This window comes from Anomaloglossus baeobatrachus, unplaced genomic scaffold (assembly GCF_048569485.1).
Source record: "Anomaloglossus baeobatrachus isolate aAnoBae1 unplaced genomic scaffold, aAnoBae1.hap1 Scaffold_3732, whole genome shotgun sequence".
Lineage (NCBI taxonomy): Eukaryota > Metazoa > Chordata > Amphibia > Anura > Aromobatidae > Anomaloglossus > Anomaloglossus baeobatrachus.
In genome coordinates this window covers 18,408-40,736 of record NW_027443079.1, presented here as the reverse complement: position 1 = coordinate 40,736, position 22,329 = coordinate 18,408, and the positions used below count along the sequence as shown (strand labels likewise).

Below are 22,329 nucleotides of genomic sequence, written 5' to 3'. Positions count from 1 at the left end.
CTCCCACCCAAAGAACAACTTCTTCTGCGCAGCTTGTTTTCTAGGCAGCAGCGCTATTGTGATGTCATCGGGGGGCATTGTGACAAGCCGCCAGTGTTCCGTCTCTTCATGTTGTGCACAGTTCAAACGGAAAATACATCAACAGGCAGACTACAGAAAAGCTTACTATCAAAGGTTAGAGGGGGGCTTTCTCAGAGGGCTTTTTACAGTTTTTCTATTCCCAATTAGCCGTTTAAGTGTACTTATTGAAAGTAGTAATTCTTTCATAGGCCGCCCTTTCTTAGTATTTGACGTTCCTTATATTGCGGTATGAGGCTTCGCAGTAGGTTGCAAACATTCATCACCCATGACTGTCCCCAATTGAGCTCAGAAGCTCAATGTCTATCATGACCTCTCTTTTAGAATGTCCAAGAGCAAGCAAACTATTCCTCCAGGAGAGGGCGCCAACAGACTACTAAAGAGATCATCATTACTCAAAGAAAACCCCAAAAACCAATGCATGATAGGAATAAACAGGTAACTTTCTTTGGAGTGGAAGCGGAGAGATCGCACCAGATGCCAATTCTAGATGTTATCACACCTGTGGTCACTGCAGCAGCAGGTGAATCCACTTTGTCCAAAAGGGATCTATTCCATTCAATTGCAAATGATCTAGATAAGACAGAGAACTGCAGCACGGGGACATAGCCGGGTTGGTCAGGTTGAGTGGTGATGAGTTTGCTATTTGGATGAATAAAGAAAGTCAAAAGTGTGAAAGATAAAAAACAAAAGGAGGAAGTGTGAAAAGTGAATGGGCCAAATTGAGGTGCATATGAAGACGTATGCTTTCTTCCAATTCATTAAATCGGGCTAATATGAATCAGGTGAATTGAGTTCTGCTTTTGGAAACTGGGTTAAGAAGGGGTGCACCGTTCCTGGAGGTACTGCAATACCAGGTCAATGCGTGGAGTGGACAGAGCAAGCTCTTTTTCCATCTCCCTGTTCTAAAAATCCATTTAATATATGGTCCCCAGATAGGGGACGTATCAGATATTAAACTGATAAGAACAGATACTACACTTGATCTTAGCCAAAAGGCCGAGAAGCGATAACCAGAATTGGTTTGGGCCTCGAGTGGCACCCTGGCCTATGCCGGACACATCTTAGGGAGAGAGAGCGAGAGGGAGACAAACCCACGCCTACACAAGACATTTTGTCACCCAAGCCAACCCTTGAAAAGGCTGCTTTGCAGAGCCAAAACAAGAAGAATGGTGCGTTTTGCAGCCGCCGCCCACTGCAATGAATCTGAATAACTCCTCCTTTAGGGCGCAAGCAACTCCCCTCCCCCTTGCAGTCTTTCCAATTCACGATACAAAAAGACGGACAGGACAGGTTGCCTGACTTTCCGTCACTGCCACCCTTTGCCATCCTTACCCGTAGAAAGCCCTTTCATCATCCCCAAACCCTAATCTTTTCCCTTTCCTTCCCAGCCCCCAAACCCTGCCCTCTGTACCTTTCTCACCACCCGCTTCCCTTCTCCTGTCATCCCCCTACCACCCGGGAAAAAAAGAGATTGCCCCCTCCTTCCACTAGCCCACCCTCCCACCCAAAGAACAACTTCTTCTGCGCAGCTTGTTTTCTAGGCAGCAGCGCTATTGTGATGTCATCGGGGGGCATTGTGACAAGCCGCCAGTGTTCCGTCTCTTCATGTTGTGCACAGTTCAAACGGAAAATACATCAACAGGCAGACTACAGAAAAGCTTACTATCAAAGGTTAGAGGGGGGCTTTCTCAGAGGGCTTTTTACAGTTTTTCTATTCCCAATTAGCCGTTTAAGTGTACTTATTGAAAGTAGTAATTCTTTCATAGGCCGCCCTTTCTTAGTATTTGACGTTCCTTATATTGCGGTATGAGGCTTCGCAGTAGGTTGCAAACATTCATCACCCATGACTGTCCCCAATTGAGCTCAGAAGCTCAATGTCTATCATGACCTCTCTTTTAGAATGTCCAAGAGCAAGCAAACTATTCCTCCAGGAGAGGGCGCCAACAGACTACTAAAGAGATCATCATTACTCAAAGAAAACCCCAAAAACCAATGCATGATAGGAATAAACAGGTAACTTTCTTTGGAGTGGAAGCGGAGAGATCGCACCAGATGCCAATTCTAGATGTTATCACACCTGTGGTCACTGCAGCAGCAGGTGAATCCACTTTGTCCAAAAGGGATCTATTCCATTCAATTGCAAATGATCTAGATAAGACAGAGAACTGCAGCACGGGGACATAGCCGAGTTGGTCAGGTTGAGTGGTGATGAGTTTGCTATTTGGATGAATAAAGAAAGTCAAAAGTGTGAAAGATAAAAAACAAAAGGAGGAAGTGTGAAAAGTGAATGGGCCAAATTGAGGTGCATATGAAGACGTATGCTTTCTTCCAATTCATTAAATCGGGCTAATATGAATCAGGTGAATTGAGTTCTGCTTTTGGAAACTGGGTTAAGAAGGGGTGCACCGTTCCTGGAGGTACTGCAATACCAGGTCAATGCGTGGAGTGGACAGAGCAAGCTCTTTTTCCATCTCCCTGTTCTAAAAATCCATTTAATATATGGTCCCCAGATAGGGGACGTATCAGATATTAAACTGATAAGAACAGATTTTTGATTTAATGAAGCTTTCCAAAGCACCACAAAAAATGCATGACCGAAGTCACACCAAAAACAGTGCAAAGGCTAGGATTCGTGTGGACCCCACCGTGAGGAGAGGGTCCCCAAAAATCAACCCCGTCCCTCCGAGCCAGAAGGCCACAGCAAGGGTCAGGGATCTTCGGTGCTCCCCCAAGCCGAAGCCTGGTTGAGCCTTGTCGTTGCTCCCAGCGTCCACCCAGGCATCTTACCCAAGTGGAGTAGAGAGCTACTAGTTGTTGGTTTCGCAGCCGAAACTGCCCGGACCGTCAACCGGTGTTGGTTTCTCAGCCCAAGGCTAACCGGACCTCCAACCGGGTGTTGGTTTCTCAGCCGAAGCTGACCCAGACCTCCAACCGGGTGTTGGTTTCTCAGCCGAAGCTGACCCGGACCTCCAACCGGGTGTTAGTTTCTCAGCCCAAAGCTGACCAGACCTCCGACCGGGATTATAAAAATTTCCCTTCCTAGCCAGAAGGCCGGGATAGGGTAATATGCTCAAAAAGTATGAAAAGGCAAGGTACGGTGTGCTACAGAGCCCAAGGCTTGCCGGGGTCCCAAGCCAGCAAGCTCAGACTCACTCCAGGGTCGTCAGTCCTGGGGCACGTTGTACCATAGCCCCCCACCCTTACTCAGTCTAATAGCCTCGATCCTGGTAGGGCCATGTTTTCCTCTAGATGAATATACTATCCACCCAGAGTACTAGCAAGCGCAACCTTCCAGTGTGCATTGTATCATTGTACTAAGGTGGCCTGGAGCTTAAACCACCTCTTCGAACAACACTACACTTGATCTTAGCCAAAAGGCCGAGAAGCGATAACCAGAATTGGTTTGGGCCTCGAGTGGCACCCTGGCCTATGCCGGACACATCTTAGGGAGAGAGAGCGAGAGGGAGACAAACCCACGCCTACACAAGACATTTTGTCACCCAAGCCAACCCTTGAAAAGGCTGCTTTGCAGAGCCAAAACAAGAAGAATGGTGCGTTTTGCAGCCGCCGCCCACTGCAATGAATCTGAATAACTCCTCCTTTAGGGCGCAAGCAACTCCCCTCCCCCTTGCAGTCTTTCCAATTCACGATACAAAAAGACGGACAGGACAGGTTGCCTGACTTTCCGTCACTGCCACCCTTTGCCATCCTTACCCGTAGAAAGCCCTTTCATCATCCCCAAACCCTAATCTTTTCCCTTTCCTTCCCAGCCCCCAAACCCTGCCCTCTGTACCTTTCTCACCACCCGCTTCCCTTCTCCTGTCATCCCCCTACCACCCGGGAAAAAAAGAGATTGCCCCCTCCTTCCACTAGCCCACCCTCCCACCCAAAGAACAACTTCTTCTGCGCAGCTTGTTTTCTAGGCAGCAGCGCTATTGTGATGTCATCGGGGGGCATTGTGACAAGCCGCCAGTGTTCCGTCTCTTCATGTTGTGCACAGTTCAAACGGAAAATACATCAACAGGCAGACTACAGAAAAGCTTACTATCAAAGGTTAGAGGGGGGCTTTCTCAGAGGGCTTTTTACAGTTTTTCTATTCCCAATTAGCCGTTTAAGTGTACTTATTGAAAGTAGTAATTCTTTCATAGGCCGCCCTTTCTTAGTATTTGACGTTCCTTATATTGCGGTATGAGGCTTCGCAGTAGGTTGCAAACATTCATCACCCATGACTGTCCCCAATTGAGCTCAGAAGCTCAATGTCTATCATGACCTCTCTTTTAGAATGTCCAAGAGCAAGCAAACTATTCCTCCAGGAGAGGGCGCCAACAGACTACTAAAGAGATCATCATTACTCAAAGAAAACCCCAAAAACCAATGCATGATAGGAATAAACAGGTAACTTTCTTTGGAGTGGAAGCGGAGAGATCGCACCAGATGCCAATTCTAGATGTTATCACACCTGTGGTCACTGCAGCAGCAGGTGAATCCACTTTGTCCAAAAGGGATCTATTCCATTCAATTGCAAATGATCTAGATAAGACAGAGAACTGCAGCACGGGGACATAGCCGAGTTGGTCAGGTTGAGTGGTGATGAGTTTGCTATTTGGATGAATAAAGAAAGTCAAAAGTGTGAAAGATAAAAAACAAAAGGAGGAAGTGTGAAAAGTGAATGGGCCAAATTGAGGTGCATATGAAGACGTATGCTTTCTTCCAATTCATTAAATCGGGCTAATATGAATCAGGTGAATTGAGTTCTGCTTTTGGAAACTGGGTTAAGAAGGGGTGCACCGTTCCTGGAGGTACTGCAATACCAGGTCAATGCGTGGAGTGGACAGAGCAAGCTCTTTTTCCATCTCCCTGTTCTAAAAATCCATTTAATATATGGTCCCCAGATAGGGGACGTATCAGATATTAAACTGATAAGAACAGATACTACACTTGATCTTAGCCAAAAGGCCGAGAAGCGATAACCAGAATTGGTTTGGGCCTCGAGTGGCACCCTGGCCTATGCCGGACACATCTTAGGGAGAGAGAGCGAGAGGGAGACAAACCCACGCCTACACAAGACATTTTGTCACCCAAGCCAACCCTTGAAAAGGCTGCTTTGCAGAGCCAAAACAAGAAGAATGGTGCGTTTTGCAGCCGCCGCCCACTGCAATGAATCTGAATAACTCCTCCTTTAGGGCGCAAGCAACTCCCCTCCCCCTTGCAGTCTTTCCAATTCACGATACAAAAAGACGGACAGGACAGGTTGCCTGACTTTCCGTCACTGCCACCCTTTGCCATCCTTACCCGTAGAAAGCCCTTTCATCATCCCCAAACCCTAATCTTTTCCCTTTCCTTCCCAGCCCCCAAACCCTGCCCTCTGTACCTTTCTCACCACCCGCTTCCCTTCTCCTGTCATCCCCCTACCACCCGGGAAAAAAAGAGATTGCCCCCTCCTTCCACTAGCCCACCCTCCCACCCAAAGAACAACTTCTTCTGCGCAGCTTGTTTTCTAGGCAGCAGCGCTATTGTGATGTCATCGGGGGGCATTGTGACAAGCCGCCAGTGTTCCGTCTCTTCATGTTGTGCACAGTTCAAACGGAAAATACATCAACAGGCAGACTACAGAAAAGCTTACTATCAAAGGTTAGAGGGGGGCTTTCTCAGAGGGCTTTTTACAGTTTTTCTATTCCCAATTAGCCGTTTAAGTGTACTTATTGAAAGTAGTAATTCTTTCATAGGCCGCCCTTTCTTAGTATTTGACGTTCCTTATATTGCGGTATGAGGCTTCGCAGTAGGTTGCAAACATTCATCACCCATGACTGTCCCCAATTGAGCTCAGAAGCTCAATGTCTATCATGACCTCTCTTTTAGAATGTCCAAGAGCAAGCAAACTATTCCTCCAGGAGAGGGCGCCAACAGACTACTAAAGAGATCATCATTACTCAAAGAAAACCCCAAAAACCAATGCATGATAGGAATAAACAGGTAACTTTCTTTGGAGTGGAAGCGGAGAGATCGCACCAGATGCCAATTCTAGATGTTATCACACCTGTGGTCACTGCAGCAGCAGGTGAATCCACTTTGTCCAAAAGGGATCTATTCCATTCAATTGCAAATGATCTAGATAAGACAGAGAACTGCAGCACGGGGACATAGCCGAGTTGGTCAGGTTGAGTGGTGATGAGTTTGCTATTTGGATGAATAAAGAAAGTCAAAAGTGTGAAAGATAAAAAACAAAAGGAGGAAGTGTGAAAAGTGAATGGGCCAAATTGAGGTGCATATGAAGACGTATGCTTTCTTCCAATTCATTAAATCGGGCTAATATGAATCAGGTGAATTGAGTTCTGCTTTTGGAAACTGGGTTAAGAAGGGGTGCACCGTTCCTGGAGGTACTGCAATACCAGGTCAATGCGTGGAGTGGACAGAGCAAGCTCTTTTTCCATCTCCCTGTTCTAAAAATCCATTTAATATATGGTCCCCAGATAGGGGACGTATCAGATATTAAACTGATAAGAACAGATACTACACTTGATCTTAGCCAAAAGGCCGAGAAGCGATAACCAGAATTGGTTTGGGCCTCGAGTGGCACCCTGGCCTATGCCGGACACATCTTAGGGAGAGAGAGCGAGAGGGAGACAAACCCACGCCTACACAAGACATTTTGTCACCCAAGCCAACCCTTGAAAAGGCTGCTTTGCAGAGCCAAAACAAGAAGAATGGTGCGTTTTGCAGCCGCCGCCCACTGCAATGAATCTGAATAACTCCTCCTTTAGGGCGCAAGCAACTCCCCTCCCCCTTGCAGTCTTTCCAATTCACGATACAAAAAGACGGACAGGACAGGTTGCCTGACTTTCCGTCACTGCCACCCTTTGCCATCCTTACCCGTAGAAAGCCCTTTCATCATCCCCAAACCCTAATCTTTTCCCTTTCCTTCCCAGCCCCCAAACCCTGCCCTCTGTACCTTTCTCACCACCCGCTTCCCTTCTCCTGTCATCCCCCTACCACCCGGGAAAAAAAGAGATTGCCCCCTCCTTCCACTAGCCCACCCTCCCACCCAAAGAACAACTTCTTCTGCGCAGCTTGTTTGCTAGGCAGCAGCGCTATTGTGATGTCATCGGGGGGCATTGTGACAAGCCGCCAGTGTTCCGTCTCTTCATGTTGTGCACAGTTCAAACGGAAAATACATCAACAGGCAGACTACAGAAAAGCTTACTATCAAAGGTTAGAGGGGGGCTTTCTCAGAGGGCTTTTTACAGTTTTTCTATTCCCAATTAGCCGTTTAAGTGTACTTATTGAAAGTAGTAATTCTTTCATAGGCCGCCCTTTCTTAGTATTTGACGTTCCTTATATTGCGGTATGAGGCTTCGCAGTAGGTTGCAAACATTCATCACCCATGACTGTCCCCAATTGAGCTCAGAAGCTCAATGTCTATCATGACCTCTCTTTTAGAATGTCCAAGAGCAAGCAAACTATTCCTCCAGGAGAGGGCGCCAACAGACTACTAAAGAGATCATCATTACTCAAAGAAAACCCCAAAAACCAATGCATGATAGGAATAAACAGGTAACTTTCTTTGGAGTGGAAGCGGAGAGATCGCACCAGATGCCAATTCTAGATGTTATCACACCTGTGGTCACTGCAGCAGCAGGTGAATCCACTTTGTCCAAAAGGGATCTATTCCATTCAATTGCAAATGATCTAGATAAGACAGAGAACTGCAGCACGGGGACATAGCCGAGTTGGTCAGGTTGAGTGGTGATGAGTTTGCTATTTGGATGAATAAAGAAAGTCAAAAGTGTGAAAGATAAAAAACAAAAGGAGGAAGTGTGAAAAGTGAATGGGCCAAATTGAGGTGCATATGAAGACGTATGCTTTCTTCCAATTCATTAAATCGGGCTAATATGAATCAGGTGAATTGAGTTCTGCTTTTGGAAACTGGGTTAAGAAGGGGTGCACCGTTCCTGGAGGTACTGCAATACCAGGTCAATGCGTGGAGTGGACAGAGCAAGCTCTTTTTCCATCTCCCTGTTCTAAAAATCCATTTAATATATGGTCCCCAGATAGGGGACGTATCAGATATTAAACTGATAAGAACAGATACTACACTTGATCTTAGCCAAAAGGCCGAGAAGCGATAACCAGAATTGGTTTGGGCCTCGAGTGGCACCCTGGCCTATGCCGGACACATCTTAGGGAGAGAGAGCGAGAGGGAGACAAACCCACGCCTACACAAGACATTTTGTCACCCAAGCCAACCCTTGAAAAGGCTGCTTTGCAGAGCCAAAACAAGAAGAATGGTGCGTTTTGCAGCCGCCGCCCACTGCAATGAATCTGAATAACTCCTCCTTTAGGGCGCAAGCAACTCCCCTCCCCCTTGCAGTCTTTCCAATTCACGATACAAAAAGACGGACAGGACAGGTTGCCTGACTTTCCGTCACTGCCACCCTTTGCCATCCTTACCCGTAGAAAGCCCTTTCATCATCCCCAAACCCTAATCTTTTCCCTTTCCTTCCCAGCCCCCAAACCCTGCCCTCTGTACCTTTCTCACCACCCGCTTCCCTTCTCCTGTCATCCCCCTACCACCCGGGAAAAAAAGAGATTGCCCCCTCCTTCCACTAGCCCACCCTCCCACCCAAAGAACAACTTCTTCTGCGCAGCTTGTTTTCTAGGCAGCAGCGCTATTGTGATGTCATCGGGGGGCATTGTGACAAGCCGCCAGTGTTCCGTCTCTTCATGTTGTGCACAGTTCAAACGGAAAATACATCAACAGGCAGACTACAGAAAAGCTTACTATCAAAGGTTAGAGGGGGGCTTTCTCAGAGGGCTTTTTACAGTTTTTCTATTCCCAATTAGCCGTTTAAGTGTACTTATTGAAAGTAGTAATTCTTTCATAGGCCGCCCTTTCTTAGTATTTGACGTTCCTTATATTGCGGTATGAGGCTTCGCAGTAGGTTGCAAACATTCATCACCCATGACTGTCCCCAATTGAGCTCAGAAGCTCAATGTCTATCATGACCTCTCTTTTAGAATGTCCAAGAGCAAGCAAACTATTCCTCCAGGAGAGGGCGCCAACAGACTACTAAAGAGATCATCATTACTCAAAGAAAACCCCAAAAACCAATGCATGATAGGAATAAACAGGTAACTTTCTTTGGAGTGGAAGCGGAGAGATCGCACCAGATGCCAATTCTAGATGTTATCACACCTGTGGTCACTGCAGCAGCAGGTGAATCCACTTTGTCCAAAAGGGATCTATTCCATTCAATTGCAAATGATCTAGATAAGACAGAGAACTGCAGCACGGGGACATAGCCGAGTTGGTCAGGTTGAGTGGTGATGAGTTTGCTATTTGGATGAATAAAGAAAGTCAAAAGTGTGAAAGATAAAAAACAAAAGGAGGAAGTGTGAAAAGTGAATGGGCCAAATTGAGGTGCATATGAAGACGTATGCTTTCTTCCAATTCATTAAATCGGGCTAATATGAATCAGGTGAATTGAGTTCTGCTTTTGGAAACTGGGTTAAGAAGGGGTGCACCGTTCCTGGAGGTACTGCAATACCAGGTCAATGCGTGGAGTGGACAGAGCAAGCTCTTTTTCCATCTCCCTGTTCTAAAAATCCATTTAATATATGGTCCCCAGATAGGGGACGTATCAGATATTAAACTGATAAGAACAGATACTACACTTGATCTTAGCCAAAAGGCCGAGAAGCGATAACCAGAATTGGTTTGGGCCTCGAGTGGCACCCTGGCCTATGCCGGACACATCTTAGGGAGAGAGAGCGAGAGGGAGACAAACCCACGCCTACACAAGACATTTTGTCACCCAAGCCAACCCTTGAAAAGGCTGCTTTGCAGAGCCAAAACAAGAAGAATGGTGCGTTTTGCAGCCGCCGCCCACTGCAATGAATCTGAATAACTCCTCCTTTAGGGCGCAAGCAACTCCCCTCCCCCTTGCAGTCTTTCCAATTCACGATACAAAAAGACGGACAGGACAGGTTGCCTGACTTTCCGTCACTGCCACCCTTTGCCATCCTTACCCGTAGAAAGCCCTTTCATCATCCCCAAACCCTAATCTTTTCCCTTTCCTTCCCAGCCCCCAAACCCTGCCCTCTGTACCTTTCTCACCACCCGCTTCCCTTCTCCTGTCATCCCCCTACCACCCGGGAAAAAAAGAGATTGCCCCCTCCTTCCACTAGCCCACCCTCCCACCCAAAGAACAACTTCTTCTGCGCAGCTTGTTTTCTAGGCAGCAGCGCTATTGTGATGTCATCGGGGGGCATTGTGACAAGCCGCCAGTGTTCCGTCTCTTCATGTTGTGCACAGTTCAAACGGAAAATACATCAACAGGCAGACTACAGAAAAGCTTACTATCAAAGGTTAGAGGGGGGCTTTCTCAGAGGGCTTTTTACAGTTTTTCTATTCCCAATTAGCCGTTTAAGTGTACTTATTGAAAGTAGTAATTCTTTCATAGGCCGCCCTTTCTTAGTATTTGACGTTCCTTATATTGCGGTATGAGGCTTCGCAGTAGGTTGCAAACATTCATCACCCATGACTGTCCCCAATTGAGCTCAGAAGCTCAATGTCTATCATGACCTCTCTTTTAGAATGTCCAAGAGCAAGCAAACTATTCCTCCAGGAGAGGGCGCCAACAGACTACTAAAGAGATCATCATTACTCAAAGAAAACCCCAAAAACCAATGCATGATAGGAATAAACAGGTAACTTTCTTTGGAGTGGAAGCGGAGAGATCGCACCAGATGCCAATTCTAGATGTTATCACACCTGTGGTCACTGCAGCAGCAGGTGAATCCACTTTGTCCAAAAGGGATCTATTCCATTCAATTGCAAATGATCTAGATAAGACAGAGAACTGCAGCACGGGGACATAGCCGAGTTGGTCAGGTTGAGTGGTGATGAGTTTGCTATTTGGATGAATAAAGAAAGTCAAAAGTGTGAAAGATAAAAAACAAAAGGAGGAAGTGTGAAAAGTGAATGGGCCAAATTGAGGTGCATATGAAGACGTATGCTTTCTTCCAATTCATTAAATCGGGCTAATATGAATCAGGTGAATTGAGTTCTGCTTTTGGAAACTGGGTTAAGAAGGGGTGCACCGTTCCTGGAGGTACTGCAATACCAGGTCAATGCGTGGAGTGGACAGAGCAAGCTCTTTTTCCATCTCCCTGTTCTAAAAATCCATTTAATATATGGTCCCCAGATAGGGGACGTATCAGATATTAAACTGATAAGAACAGATACTACACTTGATCTTAGCCAAAAGGCCGAGAAGCGATAACCAGAATTGGTTTGGGCCTCGAGTGGCACCCTGGCCTATGCCGGACACATCTTAGGGAGAGAGAGCGAGAGGGAGACAAACCCACGCCTACACAAGACATTTTGTCACCCAAGCCAACCCTTGAAAAGGCTGCTTTGCAGAGCCAAAACAAGAAGAATGGTGCGTTTTGCAGCCGCCGCCCACTGCAATGAATCTGAATAACTCCTCCTTTAGGGCGCAAGCAACTCCCCTCCCCCTTGCAGTCTTTCCAATTCACGATACAAAAAGACGGACAGGACAGGTTGCCTGACTTTCCGTCACTGCCACCCTTTGCCATCCTTACCCGTAGAAAGCCCTTTCATCATCCCCAAACCCTAATCTTTTCCCTTTCCTTCCCAGCCCCCAAACCCTGCCCTCTGTACCTTTCTCACCACCCGCTTCCCTTCTCCTGTCATCCCCCTACCACCCGGGAAAAAAAGAGATTGCCCCCTCCTTCCACTAGCCCACCCTCCCACCCAAAGAACAACTTCTTCTGCGCAGCTTGTTTTCTAGGCAGCAGCGCTATTGTGATGTCATCGGGGGGCATTGTGACAAGCCGCCAGTGTTCCGTCTCTTCATGTTGTGCACAGTTCAAACGGAAAATACATCAACAGGCAGACTACAGAAAAGCTTACTATCAAAGGTTAGAGGGGGGCTTTCTCAGAGGGCTTTTTACAGTTTTTCTATTCCCAATTAGCCGTTTAAGTGTACTTATTGAAAGTAGTAATTCTTTCATAGGCCGCCCTTTCTTAGTATTTGACGTTCCTTATATTGCGGTATGAGGCTTCGCAGTAGGTTGCAAACATTCATCACCCATGACTGTCCCCAATTGAGCTCAGAAGCTCAATGTCTATCATGACCTCTCTTTTAGAATGTCCAAGAGCAAGCAAACTATTCCTCCAGGAGAGGGCGCCAACAGACTACTAAAGAGATCATCATTACTCAAAGAAAACCCCAAAAACCAATGCATGATAGGAATAAACAGGTAACTTTCTTTGGAGTGGAAGCGGAGAGATCGCACCAGATGCCAATTCTAGATGTTATCACACCTGTGGTCACTGCAGCAGCAGGTGAATCCACTTTGTCCAAAAGGGATCTATTCCATTCAATTGCAAATGATCTAGATAAGACAGAGAACTGCAGCACGGGGACATAGCCGAGTTGGTCAGGTTGAGTGGTGATGAGTTTGCTATTTGGATGAATAAAGAAAGTCAAAAGTGTGAAAGATAAAAAACAAAAGGAGGAAGTGTGAAAAGTGAATGGGCCAAATTGAGGTGCATATGAAGACGTATGCTTTCTTCCAATTCATTAAATCGGGCTAATATGAATCAGGTGAATTGAGTTCTGCTTTTGGAAACTGGGTTAAGAAGGGGTGCACCGTTCCTGGAGGTACTGCAATACCAGGTCAATGCGTGGAGTGGACAGAGCAAGCTCTTTTTCCATCTCCCTGTTCTAAAAATCCATTTAATATATGGTCCCCAGATAGGGGACGTATCAGATATTAAACTGATAAGAACAGATACTACACTTGATCTTAGCCAAAAGGCCGAGAAGCGATAACCAGAATTGGTTTGGGCCTCGAGTGGCACCCTGGCCTATGCCGGACACATCTTAGGGAGAGAGAGCGAGAGGGAGACAAACCCACGCCTACACAAGACATTTTGTCACCCAAGCCAACCCTTGAAAAGGCTGCTTTGCAGAGCCAAAACAAGAAGAATGGTGCGTTTTGCAGCCGCCGCCCACTGCAATGAATCTGAATAACTCCTCCTTTAGGGCGCAAGCAACTCCCCTCCCCCTTGCAGTCTTTCCAATTCACGATACAAAAAGACGGACAGGACAGGTTGCCTGACTTTCCGTCACTGCCACCCTTTGCCATCCTTACCCGTAGAAAGCCCTTTCATCATCCCCAAACCCTAATCTTTTCCCTTTCCTTCCCAGCCCCCAAACCCTGCCCTCTGTACCTTTCTCACCACCCGCTTCCCTTCTCCTGTCATCCCCCTACCACCCGGGAAAAAAAGAGATTGCCCCCTCCTTCCACTAGCCCACCCTCCCACCCAAAGAACAACTTCTTCTGCGCAGCTTGTTTTCTAGGCAGCAGCGCTATTGTGATGTCATCGGGGGGCATTGTGACAAGCCGCCAGTGTTCCGTCTCTTCATGTTGTGCACAGTTCAAACGGAAAATACATCAACAGGCAGACTACAGAAAAGCTTACTATCAAAGGTTAGAGGGGGGCTTTCTCAGAGGGCTTTTTACAGTTTTTCTATTCCCAATTAGCCGTTTAAGTGTACTTATTGAAAGTAGTAATTCTTTCATAGGCCGCCCTTTCTTAGTATTTGACGTTCCTTATATTGCGGTATGAGGCTTCGCAGTAGGTTGCAAACATTCATCACCCATGACTGTCCCCAATTGAGCTCAGAAGCTCAATGTCTATCATGACCTCTCTTTTAGAATGTCCAAGAGCAAGCAAACTATTCCTCCAGGAGAGGGCGCCAACAGACTACTAAAGAGATCATCATTACTCAAAGAAAACCCCAAAAACCAATGCATGATAGGAATAAACAGGTAACTTTCTTTGGAGTGGAAGCGGAGAGATCGCACCAGATGCCAATTCTAGATGTTATCACACCTGTGGTCACTGCAGCAGCAGGTGAATCCACTTTGTCCAAAAGGGATCTATTCCATTCAATTGCAAATGATCTAGATAAGACAGAGAACTGCAGCACGGGGACATAGCCGAGTTGGTCAGGTTGAGTGGTGATGAGTTTGCTATTTGGATGAATAAAGAAAGTCAAAAGTGTGAAAGATAAAAAACAAAAGGAGGAAGTGTGAAAAGTGAATGGGCCAAATTGAGGTGCATATGAAGACGTATGCTTTCTTCCAATTCATTAAATCGGGCTAATATGAATCAGGTGAATTGAGTTCTGCTTTTGGAAACTGGGTTAAGAAGGGGTGCACCGTTCCTGGAGGTACTGCAATACCAGGTCAATGCGTGGAGTGGACAGAGCAAGCTCTTTTTCCATCTCCCTGTTCTAAAAATCCATTTAATATATGGTCCCCAGATAGGGGACGTATCAGATATTAAACTGATAAGAACAGATACTACACTTGATCTTAGCCAAAAGGCCGAGAAGCGATAACCAGAATTGGTTTGGGCCTCGAGTGGCACCCTGGCCTATGCCGGACACATCTTAGGGAGAGAGAGCGAGAGGGAGACAAACCCACGCCTACACAAGACATTTTGTCACCCAAGCCAACCCTTGAAAAGGCTGCTTTGCAGAGCCAAAACAAGAAGAATGGTGCGTTTTGCAGCCGCCGCCCACTGCAATGAATCTGAATAACTCCTCCTTTAGGGCGCAAGCAACTCCCCTCCCCCTTGCAGTCTTTCCAATTCACGATACAAAAAGACGGACAGGACAGGTTGCCTGACTTTCCGTCACTGCCACCCTTTGCCATCCTTACCCGTAGAAAGCCCTTTCATCATCCCCAAACCCTAATCTTTTCCCTTTCCTTCCCAGCCCCCAAACCCTGCCCTCTGTACCTTTCTCACCACCCGCTTCCCTTCTCCTGTCATCCCCCTACCACCCGGGAAAAAAAGAGATTGCCCCCTCCTTCCACTAGCCCACCCTCCCACCCAAAGAACAACTTCTTCTGCGCAGCTTGTTTTCTAGGCAGCAGCGCTATTGTGATGTCATCGGGGGGCATTGTGACAAGCCGCCAGTGTTCCGTCTCTTCATGTTGTGCACAGTTCAAACGGAAAATACATCAACAGGCAGACTACAGAAAAGCTTACTATCAAAGGTTAGAGGGGGGCTTTCTCAGAGGGCTTTTTACAGTTTTTCTATTCCCAATTAGCCGTTTAAGTGTACTTATTGAAAGTAGTAATTCTTTCATAGGCCGCCCTTTCTTAGTATTTGACGTTCCTTATATTGCGGTATGAGGCTTCGCAGTAGGTTGCAAACATTCATCACCCATGACTGTCCCCAATTGAGCTCAGAAGCTCAATGTCTATCATGACCTCTCTTTTAGAATGTCCAAGAGCAAGCAAACTATTCCTCCAGGAGAGGGCGCCAACAGACTACTAAAGAGATCATCATTACTCAAAGAAAACCCCAAAAACCAATGCATGATAGGAATAAACAGGTAACTTTCTTTGGAGTGGAAGCGGAGAGATCGCACCAGATGCCAATTCTAGATGTTATCACACCTGTGGTCACTGCAGCAGCAGGTGAATCCACTTTGTCCAAAAGGGATCTATTCCATTCAATTGCAAATGATCTAGATAAGACAGAGAACTGCAGCACGGGGACATAGCCGAGTTGGTCAGGTTGAGTGGTGATGAGTTTGCTATTTGGATGAATAAAGAAAGTCAAAAGTGTGAAAGATAAAAAACAAAAGGAGGAAGTGTGAAAAGTGAATGGGCCAAATTGAGGTGCATATGAAGACGTATGCTTTCTTCCAATTCATTAAATCGGGCTAATATGAATCAGGTGAATTGAGTTCTGCTTTTGGAAACTGGGTTAAGAAGGGGTGCACCGTTCCTGGAGGTACTGCAATACCAGGTCAATGCGTGGAGTGGACAGAGCAAGCTCTTTTTCCATCTCCCTGTTCTAAAAATCCATTTAATATATGGTCCCCAGATAGGGGACGTATCAGATATTAAACTGATAAGAACAGATACTACACTTGATCTTAGCCAAAAGGCCGAGAAGCGATAACCAGAATTGGTTTGGGCCTCGAGTGGCACCCTGGCCTATGCCGGACACATCTTAGGGAGAGAGAGCGAGAGGGAGACAAACCCACGCCTACACAAGACATTTTGTCACCCAAGCCAACCCTTGAAAAGGCTGCTTTGCAGAGCCAAAACAAGAAGAATGGTGCGTTTTGCAGCCGCCGCCCACTGCAATGAATCTGAATAACTCCTCCTTTAGGGCGCAAGCAACTCCCCTCCCCCTTGCAGTCTTTCCAATTCACGATACAAAAAGACGGACAGGACAGGTTGCCTGACTTTCCGTCACTGCCACCCTTTGCCATCCTTACCCGTAGAAAGCCCTTTCATCATCCCCAAACCCTAATCTTTTCCCTTTCCTTCCCAGCCCCCAAACCCTGCCCTCTGTACCTTTCTCACCACCCGCTTCCCTTCTCCTGTCATCCCCCTACCACCCGGGAAAAAAAGAGATTGCCCCCTCCTTCCACTAGCCCACCCTCCCACCCAAAGAACAACTTCTTCTGCGCAGCTTGTTTTCTAGGCAGCAGCGCTATTGTGATGTCATCGGGGGGCATTGTGACAAGCCGCCAGTGTTCCGTCTCTTCATGTTGTGCACAGTTCAAACGGAAAATACATCAACAGGCAGACTACAGAAAAGCTTACTATCAAAGGTTAGAGGGGGGCTTTCTCAGAGGGCTTTTTACAGTTTTTCTATTCCCAATTAGCCGTTTAAGTGTACTTATTGAAAGTAGTAATTCTTTCATAGGCCGCCCTTTCTTAGTATTTGACGTTCCTTATATTGCGGTATGAGGCTTCGCAGTAGGTTGCAAACATTCATCACCCATGACTGTCCCCAATTGAGCTCAGAAGCTCAATGTCTATCATGACCTCTCTTTTAGAATGTCCAAGAGCAAGCAAACTATTCCTCCAGGAGAGGGCGCCAACAGACTACTAAAGAGATCATCATTACTCAAAGAAAACCCCAAAAACCAATGCATGATAGGAATAAACAGGTAACTTTCTTTGGAGTGGAAGCGGAGAGATCGCACCAGATGCCAATTCTAGATGTTATCACACCTGTGGTCACTGCAGCAGCAGGTGAATCCACTTTGTCCAAAAGGGATCTATTCCATTCAATTGCAAATGATCTAGATAAGACAGAGAACTGCAGCACGGGGACATAGCCGAGTTGGTCAGGTTGAGTGGTGATGAGTTTGCTATTTGGATGAATAAAGAAAGTCAAAAGTGTGAAAGATAAAAAACAAAAGGAGGAAGTGTGAAAAGTGAATGGGCCAAATTGAGGTGCATATGAAGACGTATGCTTTCTTCCAATTCATTAAATCGGGCTAATATGAATCAGGTGAATTGAGTTCTGCTTTTGGAAACTGGGTTAAGAAGGGGTGCACCGTTCCTGGAGGTACTGCAATACCAGGTCAATGCGTGGAGTGGACAGAGCAAGCTCTTTTTCCATCTCCCTGTTCTAAAAATCCATTTAATATATGGTCCCCAGATAGGGGACGTATCAGATATTAAACTGATAAGAACAGATTTTTGATTTAATGAAGCTTTCCAAAGCACCGCAAAAAATGCATGACCGAAGTCACACCAAAAACAGTGCAAAGGCTAGGATTCGTGTGGACCCCTCCGTGAGGAGAGGGTCCCCAAAAATCAACCCCGTCCCTCCGAGCCAGAAGGCCACAGCAAGGGTCAGGGATCTTCGGTGCTCCCCCAAGCCGAAGCCTGGTTGAGCCTTGTCGTTGCTCCCAGCGTCCACCCAGGCATCTTACCCAAGTGGAGTAGAGAGCTACTAGTTGTTGGTTTCGCAGCCGAAACTGCCCGGACCGTCAACCGGTGTTGGTTTCTCAGCCCAAGGCTAACCGGACCTCCAACCGGGTGTTGGTTTCTCAGCCGAAGCTGACCCGGACCTCCAACCGGGTGTTGGTTTCTCAGCCGAAGCTGACCCGGACCTCCAACCGGGTGTTGGTTTCTCAGCCGAAGCTGACCCGGACCTCCAACCGGGTGTTGGTTTCTCAGCCAAAGCTGACCCGGACCTCCAACCGGGTGTTGGTTTCTCAGCCCAAAGCTGAACGGACCTCCGACCATGATTATAAAAATTTCCCTTCCTAGCCAGAAGGCCGGGATAGAGCAATATGCTCAGAAAGTATGAAAGGGCAAGGTACGGTGTGCTACAGAGCCTAAGGCTCGCCGGGGTCCCAAGCCAGCAAGCTCAGACTCACTCCAGGGTCGTCAATCCTGGGGCACATTGCACCATAGCCCCCACACTTACTCAGTCTAATAGCCTCGATCCTGGTAGGGCCATGGTTTCCTCTAGATGGATATACTATCCTCCCAAAGTACTAACAAGCGCAACCTTCCAGTGTGCATTGCATCATTGTACTAAGGTGGCCGGAGCCTTAAACCACCTTTTCGAACGATACTACACTTGATCTTAGCCAAAAGGCCGAGAAGCGATAACCAGAATTGGTTTGGGCCTCGAGTGGCACCCTGGCCTATGCCGGACACATCTTAGGGAGAGAGAGCGAGAGGGAGACAAACCCACGCCTACACAAGACATTTTGTCACCCAAGCCAACCCTTGAAAAGGCTGCTTTGCAGAGCCAAAACAAGAAGAATGGTGCGTTTTGCAGCCGCCGCCCACTGCAATGAATCTGAATAACTCCTCCTTTAGGGCGCAAGCAACTCCCCTCCCCCTTGCAGTCTTTCCAATTCACGATACAAAAAGACGGACAGGACAGGTTGCCTGACTTTCCGTCACTGCCACCCTTTGCCATCCTTACCCGTAGAAAGCCCTTTCATCATCCCCAAACCCTAATCTTTTCCCTTTCCTTCCCAGCCCCCAAACCCTGCCCTCTGTACCTTTCTCACCACCCGCTTCCCTTCTCCTGTCATCCCCCTACCACCCGGGAAAAAAAGAGATTGCCCCCTCCTTCCACTAGCCCACCCTCCCACCCAAAGAACAACTTCTTCTGCGCAGCTTGTTTTCTAGGCAGCAGCGCTATTGTGATGTCATCGGGGGGCATTGTGACAAGCCGCCAGTGTTCCGTCTCTTCATGTTGTGCACAGTTCAAACGGAAAATACATCAACAGGCAGACTACAGAAAAGCTTACTATCAAAGGTTAGAGGGGGGCTTTCTCAGAGGGCTTTTTACAGTTTTTCTATTCCCAATTAGCCGTTTAAGTGTACTTATTGAAAGTAGTAATTCTTTCATAGGCCGCCCTTTCTTAGTATTTGACGTTCCTTATATTGCGGTATGAGGCTTCGCAGTAGGTTGCAAACATTCATCACCCATGACTGTCCCCAATTGAGCTCAGAAGCTCAATGTCTATCATGACCTCTCTTTTAGAATGTCCAAGAGCAAGCAAACTATTCCTCCAGGAGAGGGCGCCAACAGACTACTAAAGAGATCATCATTACTCAAAGAAAACCCCAAAAACCAATGCATGATAGGAATAAACAGGTAACTTTCTTTGGAGTGGAAGCGGAGAGATCGCACCAGATGCCAATTCTAGATGTTATCACACCTGTGGTCACTGCAGCAGCAGGTGAATCCACTTTGTCCAAAAGGGATCTATTCCATTCAATTGCAAATGATCTAGATAAGACAGAGAACTGCAGCACGGGGACATAGCCGAGTTGGTCAGGTTGAGTGGTGATGAGTTTGCTATTTGGATGAATAAAGAAAGTCAAAAGTGTGAAAGATAAAAAACAAAAGGAGGAAGTGTGAAAAGTGAATGGGCCAAATTGAGGTGCATATGAAGACGTATGCTTTCTTCCAATTCATTAAATCGGGCTAATATGAATCAGGTGAATTGAGTTCTGCTTTTGGAAACTGGGTTAAGAAGGGGTGCACCGTTCCTGGAGGTACTGCAATACCAGGTCAATGCGTGGAGTGGACAGAGCAAGCTCTTTTTCCATCTCCCTGTTCTAAAAATCCATTTAATATATGGTCCCCAGATAGGGGACGTATCAGATATTAAACTGATAAGAACAGATACTACACTTGATCTTAGCCAAAAGGCCGAGAAGCGATAACCAGAATTGGTTTGGGCCTCGAGTGGCACCCTGGCCTATGCCGGACACATCTTAGGGAGAGAGAGCGAGAGGGAGACAAACCCACGCCTACACAAGACATTTTGTCACCCAAGCCAACCCTTGAAAAGGCTGCTTTGCAGAGCCAAAACAAGAAGAATGGTGCGTTTTGCAGCCGCCGCCCACTGCAATGAATCTGAATAACTCCTCCTTTAGGGCGCAAGCAACTCCCCTCCCCCTTGCAGTCTTTCCAATTCACGATACAAAAAGACGGACAGGACAGGTTGCCTGACTTTCCGTCACTGCCACCCTTTGCCATCCTTACCCGTAGAAAGCCCTTTCATCATCCCCAAACCCTAATCTTTTCCCTTTCCTTCCCAGCCCCCAAACCCTGCCCTCTGTACCTTTCTCACCACCCGCTTCCCTTCTCCTGTCATCCCCCTACCACCCGGGAAAAAAAGAGATTGCCCCCTCCTTCCACTAGCCCACCCTCCCACCCAAAGAACAACTTCTTCTGCGCAGCTTGTTTTCTAGGCAGCAGCGCTATTGTGATGTCATCGGGGGGCATTGTGACAAGCCGCCAGTGTTCCGTCTCTTCATGTTGTGCACAGTTCAAACGGAAAATACATCAACAGGCAGACTACAGAAAAGCTTACTATCAAAGGTTAGAGGGGGGCTTTCTCAGAGGGCTTTTTACAGTTTTTCTATTCCCAATTAGCCGTTTAAGTGTACTTATTGAAAGTAGTAATTCTTTCATAGGCCGCCCTTTCTTAGTATTTGACGTTCCTTATATTGCGGTATGAGGCTTCGCAGTAGGTTGCAAACATTCATCACCCATGACTGTCCCCAATTGAGCTCAGAAGCTCAATGTCTATCATGACCTCTCTTTTAGAATGTCCAAGAGCAAGCAAACTATTCCTCCAGGAGAGGGCGCCAACAGACTACTAAAGAGATCATCATTACTCAAAGAAAACCCCAAAAACCAATGCATGATAGGAATAAACAGGTAACTTTCTTTGGAGTGGAAGCGGAGAGATCGCACCAGATGCCAATTCTAGATGTTATCACACCTGTGGTCACTGCAGCAGCAGGTGAATCCACTTTGTCCAAAAGGGATCTATTCCATTCAATTGCAAATGATCTAGATAAGACAGAGAACTGCAGCACGGGGACATAGCCGAGTTGGTCAGGTTGAGTGGTGATGAGTTTGCTATTTGGATGAATAAAGAAAGTCAAAAGTGTGAAAGATAAAAAACAAAAGGAGGAAGTGTGAAAAGTGAATGGGCCAAATTGAGGTGCATATGAAGACGTATGCTTTCTTCCAATTCATTAAATCGGGCTAATATGAATCAGGTGAATTGAGTTCTGCTTTTGGAAACTGGGTTAAGAAGGGGTGCACCGTTCCTGGAGGTACTGCAATACCAGGTCAATGCGTGGAGTGGACAGAGCAAGCTCTTTTTCCATCTCCCTGTTCTAAAAATCCATTTAATATATGGTCCCCAGATAGGGGACGTATCAGATATTAAACTGATAAGAACAGATACTACACTTGATCTTAGCCAAAAGGCCGAGAAGCGATAACCAGAATTGGTTTGGGCCTCGAGTGGCACCCTGGCCTATGCCGGACACATCTTAGGGAGAGAGAGCGAGAGGGAGACAAACCCACGCCTACACAAGACATTTTGTCACCCAAGCCAACCCTTGAAAAGGCTGCTTTGCAGAGCCAAAACAAGAAGAATGGTGCGTTTTGCAGCCGCCGCCCACTGCAATGAATCTGAATAACTCCTCCTTTAGGGCGCAAGCAACTCCCCTCCCCCTTGCAGTCTTTCCAATTCACGATACAAAAAGACGGACAGGACAGGTTGCCTGACTTTCCGTCACTGCCACCCTTTGCCATCCTTACCCGTAGAAAGCCCTTTCATCATCCCCAAACCCTAATCTTTTCCCTTTCCTTCCCAGCCCCCAAACCCTGCCCTCTGTACCTTTCTCACCACCCGCTTCCCTTCTCCTGTCATCCCCCTACCACCCGGGAAAAAAAGAGATTGCCCCCTCCTTCCACTAGCCCACCCTCCCACCCAAAGAACAACTTCTTCTGCGCAGCTTGTTTTCTAGGCAGCAGCGCTATTGTGATGTCATCGGGGGGCATTGTGACAAGCCGCCAGTGTTCCGTCTCTTCATGTTGTGCACAGTTC

General features: G+C 47.0%; 13 non-coding genes and 1 pseudogene across 13 annotated transcripts; all 14 read right to left on the bottom strand.

Moving 5' to 3' along the window:
* Nucleotides 1-898: 898 nt before the first annotated feature.
* On the bottom strand, nucleotides 899-1,089 carry LOC142274583 (U2 spliceosomal RNA). The gene has a single exon (XR_012738870.1). It is a non-coding gene; the product is annotated as a U2 spliceosomal RNA (small nuclear RNA).
* Nucleotides 1,090-2,476: 1,387 nt separating this feature from the next.
* On the bottom strand, nucleotides 2,477-2,669 carry LOC142274601 (U2 spliceosomal RNA). Its single transcript, XR_012738886.1, has one exon. It is a non-coding gene; the product is annotated as a U2 spliceosomal RNA (small nuclear RNA).
* Nucleotides 2,670-4,858: 2,189 nt separating this feature from the next.
* On the bottom strand, nucleotides 4,859-5,049 carry LOC142274582 (U2 spliceosomal RNA). Its single transcript, XR_012738869.1, has one exon. It is a non-coding gene; the product is annotated as a U2 spliceosomal RNA (small nuclear RNA).
* Nucleotides 5,050-6,436: 1,387 nt separating this feature from the next.
* Nucleotides 6,437-6,627, bottom strand: LOC142274581 (U2 spliceosomal RNA). The gene has a single exon (XR_012738868.1). It is a non-coding gene; the product is annotated as a U2 spliceosomal RNA (small nuclear RNA).
* Nucleotides 6,628-8,014: 1,387 nt separating this feature from the next.
* LOC142274580 (U2 spliceosomal RNA) lies at nucleotides 8,015-8,205 on the bottom strand. The gene has a single exon (XR_012738867.1). It is a non-coding gene; the product is annotated as a U2 spliceosomal RNA (small nuclear RNA).
* A 1,387-nt stretch (nucleotides 8,206-9,592) lies between these two features.
* Nucleotides 9,593-9,783, bottom strand: LOC142274579 (U2 spliceosomal RNA). Its single transcript, XR_012738866.1, has one exon. It is a non-coding gene; the product is annotated as a U2 spliceosomal RNA (small nuclear RNA).
* A 1,387-nt stretch (nucleotides 9,784-11,170) lies between these two features.
* Nucleotides 11,171-11,361, bottom strand: LOC142274578 (U2 spliceosomal RNA). The gene has a single exon (XR_012738865.1). It is a non-coding gene; the product is annotated as a U2 spliceosomal RNA (small nuclear RNA).
* A 1,387-nt stretch (nucleotides 11,362-12,748) lies between these two features.
* On the bottom strand, nucleotides 12,749-12,939 carry LOC142274576 (U2 spliceosomal RNA). Its single transcript, XR_012738864.1, has one exon. It is a non-coding gene; the product is annotated as a U2 spliceosomal RNA (small nuclear RNA).
* A 1,387-nt stretch (nucleotides 12,940-14,326) lies between these two features.
* Nucleotides 14,327-14,517, bottom strand: LOC142274575 (U2 spliceosomal RNA). The gene has a single exon (XR_012738863.1). It is a non-coding gene; the product is annotated as a U2 spliceosomal RNA (small nuclear RNA).
* A 1,387-nt stretch (nucleotides 14,518-15,904) lies between these two features.
* On the bottom strand, nucleotides 15,905-16,095 carry LOC142274573 (U2 spliceosomal RNA). Its single transcript, XR_012738861.1, has one exon. It is a non-coding gene; the product is annotated as a U2 spliceosomal RNA (small nuclear RNA).
* Nucleotides 16,096-17,482: 1,387 nt separating this feature from the next.
* On the bottom strand, nucleotides 17,483-17,675 carry LOC142274602 (U2 spliceosomal RNA). Its single transcript, XR_012738887.1, has one exon. It is a non-coding gene; the product is annotated as a U2 spliceosomal RNA (small nuclear RNA).
* Nucleotides 17,676-18,418: 743 nt separating this feature from the next.
* LOC142274603 (U2 spliceosomal RNA) lies at nucleotides 18,419-18,560 on the bottom strand (annotated as a pseudogene).
* Nucleotides 18,561-19,947: 1,387 nt separating this feature from the next.
* On the bottom strand, nucleotides 19,948-20,138 carry LOC142274572 (U2 spliceosomal RNA). Its single transcript, XR_012738860.1, has one exon. It is a non-coding gene; the product is annotated as a U2 spliceosomal RNA (small nuclear RNA).
* A 1,387-nt stretch (nucleotides 20,139-21,525) lies between these two features.
* On the bottom strand, nucleotides 21,526-21,716 carry LOC142274571 (U2 spliceosomal RNA). The gene has a single exon (XR_012738858.1). It is a non-coding gene; the product is annotated as a U2 spliceosomal RNA (small nuclear RNA).
* Nucleotides 21,717-22,329: the final 613 nt, after the last annotated feature.